Raw genomic sequence first — 4,598 nt, 5'->3', positions numbered from 1 at the left:
TGTGTGTGTGTGTGTGTGAGAGAGAGAGAGAGAGAGAGAGATAGAGAGAGCTTTATATCAAAGAACAATTGTATATTGAGAAAACATCCCAGCCAGTCCAGATCAAGTCCATAAGTCCCCTATTAGCCCATATGTATTAGTGCATAAATTCCTCTTCAGACTCATGCAGTACATGCAATGAGTCCTTTGACTGCTTGACTATCACTTCCATGAGCACTGGTTCTGGATCCAAGTACATTGAAATCCTTGAAAACTTCAATTTTTTTTCCACTTATCATTATGTTGTTTATTAATCCAATTTAGGGGGAATTTTTGTTATCTTTATCTTGAGCTCTAATCCATACTGAAGACTATAGTCTTATGTTTTTCATCCATTAACGCTTCCAATCCTCCTCATTTTCAGCAAGCAAGGTTGTGTCACTGTGAGCTTCCCTCAAATCTTGATGCTCTGTGCTTCTTCACATAGCCCACTGTCTCAGATAGAATAAATATGGTGAAAGAATACAACCCTGATGCATACCTTTCCTCATTCTAAGTCACGCAATAGCTCAGAGTGTTCTGTGTGCATGACTCCTTCTTGTTCTATGCATAGGCTCCCGATGAGCACACTTACACTTTCTGTAATTCCCATTCCTTAAAATGCTAGCCATAGTTTATTATGTCCCACATAAACGCCTTTGCATAGTCAATACCACACGAGTAAACATCTTTCTGATAGTCTCTACTTTCAGCAAACATTCATCTGATGTCAGCAACGATGCCTTCTTTCCACAATTTCCTGTGAATTCAGCTTGACTTTCTGGCCGCACTCTGTGGATGGACTGCTGCGACCTTTGTTGAATATCTTCAACAAAATCTTACTGGCATGTGATACTGACGGTATTATTTGATCACCTCCACATTCTGTTGGGTCACCTCTCTATGGAATGAGCACAAACATGAATCTCTCTCAATCAGTTGGTCAGGTCTTCCAAATTTCTTGGCATAGACTTGTGAATGCCTGCAGTGTTACATCATTTGTTGAAACATTTCAGCTGGCTGATTCCTGGAGCCATGTTTTTCATTAATTCCTTCAGTGCAGCGTGGACTTCTTCCTTCACTGCCCCTGGTTTGTAATCATGTGCTCCCTCTTGTGATGATTGAATGTTGACCGATTATTTGGTACAATGGTTCTGTGTACTGGTTCTATTTTCTCTTGATGCTTCCTGCATCATTCAGTAACGTCCTCTTAGAATTCTTCAGTATTAAAACTGAAGGCTCAAACGTTTTCATTCAGTTCTTAATTCCCATTTGGTTTCCTAAATCCAGTTCTTTGTACATTTCATATTTAGCTTGGCCTGCTTGAGTTGCCTTTTCAAATTTCCTATTCAACTCTTTTACGTCATCATTTCCCTCATTCACTTTAGCTACTCTATGCTTGAGCGCAAGTTTCAAAGTCTCTTCTGATATTCACTTTGATCTTTTCATTATTTCCTGTTTATTTTTAAAGACCAACTTGCTTTCTTCATGTGTGATGTTCTTAATGTCATCCCACAACTTATCTGGTCTTCAGTCATTAGTGTTCAATGCATCAAATCTGTTCTTGAAATAGTCTCCTGAGAATCAAAGGCTGGAGAAAGGCATACCAATCAAACAGCAATTCCAAAAAAGCGGGGGTTGCAATCCTAATCTCAGATAAAATTGACCTTGAAGTGCAAACCATAAAAGGAGATAAAGAGGGGCACTATATAATGCTCAAGGGAATGGTAGACAAAGAACCACTAAGCATTGTAAACATATATTACCCGAATGAAAAACCCGCTGAATACGTCAACAAAACACTCCAAAAGATGAAAAAAGAAATCAAAGCCTCAACAATTATAGCGGGTGACTTCAATACATCGCTCTCTGAGAAAGATAGATCACAGGAAAAGAAACTAAACAAGGCTAAAGATCTAAACACTACAATTAGACAATTTGACCTGATAGATATTTACAGAGCTTTTCAACCAAATATAAAAAAATTCACCTTCTTCTCAAGCTCCCATGGCACATATTCAAAGATAGACCACATGTTGGAGCATAAGGTGAATCTACATAAATTTAAATACATTGGTATCATACAGACCTTTCTCTCTGACCCCTGTGCCATAGGCTGGAAATCAACAAAAGGAAGACGAAGAACAAGAGCAAAAATTGGAGAATGAATAACTCTCTACTGCAAAAGGAGTGCGTACTGGCACAGATCAGAGAAAAAAATTAGGAAATTTCTAGAAACCAACAAGAATGACAACACGACATACCAAAACTTATGGGACACAGCAAAGGCAGTTATCAGAGGAAGTTTCATAGCAATACGTGCACACCTGAGAAAGGAAAAGAGACTCATGATTGATATGCTGGCACAAAATTTACAACAACTAGAGCAGAGTCAGCAGGACAATCCTACTAATAGCAAAAGAAAAGAAATAATAAAATCAGGACTGAGATTCAGGAAAGAGAAAATGAGAAAATGATGCGAAAATGTAATGCTGCTAAAAGTTGGTTCTTTGAAAGGATAAAGAGAATCGACAGATCACTGGCAAACCTAACCAAAGAAAGGAAGGGAACAAACTTCAATAGCAAGAATAAGGGACTGAAGAGGGGACATTACAAGAGACCCTAACGAAATCAAAAGGATAATTACACAGTACTATGAAGGATTGTACTCCAATGAATTCAACAACTTCGAAGACATGGACAAATTCTTGGAAAAACAATCCCTCCCTAGACTATCCTCGATGGACGTCAAGAATCTCAACAGACCCATAGCAATAGAAGAAATAGACAAGGTTATCAAGGGACTACCAACAAAAAAATCCCCTGGACCAGATGGCTTCACTGGAGAATTCTACCAAGCATTTAGGGAAGAATTAACACCAATCCTACACAAACTTTTCCAGAGCATAGAAAAAGATGGCAAACTCCCAAACTCCTTTTATGAAGCTAGTATAACTCTGATACCAAAACCGGGCAAGGATCCCACAAGAATCGAGAAATACAGACCAACATCCCTAGTGAACATCGATGCAAAAATCCTTAACAAAATACTAGTCAACAGAATACAAAAGTATATAAAACAAATAATTCACCATGACCAAGTGGGATTCATACCAGGGATGCAGGGATGGTTCAACATACGAAAGACCATTATTATTACTTGTCACATTGACATGAAAAACTATAAGAACCACATGATAATATTGATAGATGCAGAAAAAGCATTCGACAACATCCAACACCAATTCCCGTTTAAGACACTGGAGAAGATAGGAATGGAAGGAAAATTCCTCAAGACAATACAAGCTATATATGAAAAACTAACACCCAACGTGGTAGTCAATGGAGAAAAGGCAAGCACAATCCCACTGAAAAAGGGGACCAGACAAGGATGCCCCACTCTTATTTAATATCGTGCTGGAGGTTTTAGCTAACAGCATAAGGCAAAGAAAAGACATCAAAGGTATTCGTGTGGGGAAGGAAGAGGTGAAACTATCATTATTTGCAGATGATATGATTTTATATATGGAAAATCCCAAAAGTTCCACAAGGGGAGTACTGGAAGCAATAGAGGAGTTTGACAGTGTGGCAGGATACAAGATCAACAAACAGAAGTCCATCAGACTGCTATACACATCGGATAAGACCACAGAAGAGGAAATAAAAAAGGTGGTACCCTTCATAATAGCCAAACATAAATTGAAATATCTAGGGATATACTTGACTAAAAGTATATGGGGAAAACTACAGAACACTATTACAAGAAACCAAGAGCGACCACAACAAATGGAAGAATATCCCATGCTCGTGGATTGGAAGACTCAATATAGTCAAGATGTCAGTTCTGCCAAAGGCACTATATAAGTTTAATGCAATTCCGATACAATTACCCTCATATTTCTTCAAATAAATGGAAAAACTGATTACCAAGTTCATATGGAGAGGGAAGAAGCCTAGAATTAGCAGAGAACTCCTCAAGAAGAAGGGCACAGTGGGAGGGCTTGCTTTATCTGACATTAACACTTACTATACACCCACAGTTGTCAAAACCGCATGGTACTGGTACAACGACAGATACTCAGACCAATGGAAAAGAACTGAAAACACAGAAATAAAATCATCAGCATGCAGACAACAGATCTTTGATAAGGACCCAAAAAATATCCAAGGGGAAGCAGATGGCCTCTTTAACAAGTGGTGCTGGAAAAAATGGACATTTACCTGCAGAAAAATTAAGCAAGACCCTTATCTCATTCCATGAACAAGAATAAACTCAAGGTGGATCACAGCGCTTGAAATTAAACCCCAAACTATTAGGCCCATCAATGAAGGAATTGGGACCAACTTGAGAACTTTGGCACAGGCAATACAAGGCTATCAGAAATAGGGAAGGACACAAACACAGAAGAGGCACAAATTGAAAAATGGGATCTACTGAAGATAAAACACCAGTGTACATCGAAAGAATTCACCAAGAGAGTAATAAGAGTGTCTACGGACTGGGAAAACATCTTTAGCAATGACACATCAGACAAAGGCCTTATTACTAAAATCTACAATACTCTGCTAGCTTCCAAAAA

This window comes from Echinops telfairi, unplaced genomic scaffold (assembly GCF_000313985.2).
Source record: "Echinops telfairi isolate 266 unplaced genomic scaffold, ASM31398v2 ScPeMD7_7469;HRSCAF=8507_0, whole genome shotgun sequence".
Taxonomy (NCBI): domain Eukaryota; kingdom Metazoa; phylum Chordata; class Mammalia; order Afrosoricida; family Tenrecidae; genus Echinops; species Echinops telfairi.
The sequence above is the reverse complement of the archived record's forward strand: the minus strand, read 5'-3'. Positions refer to the sequence as shown.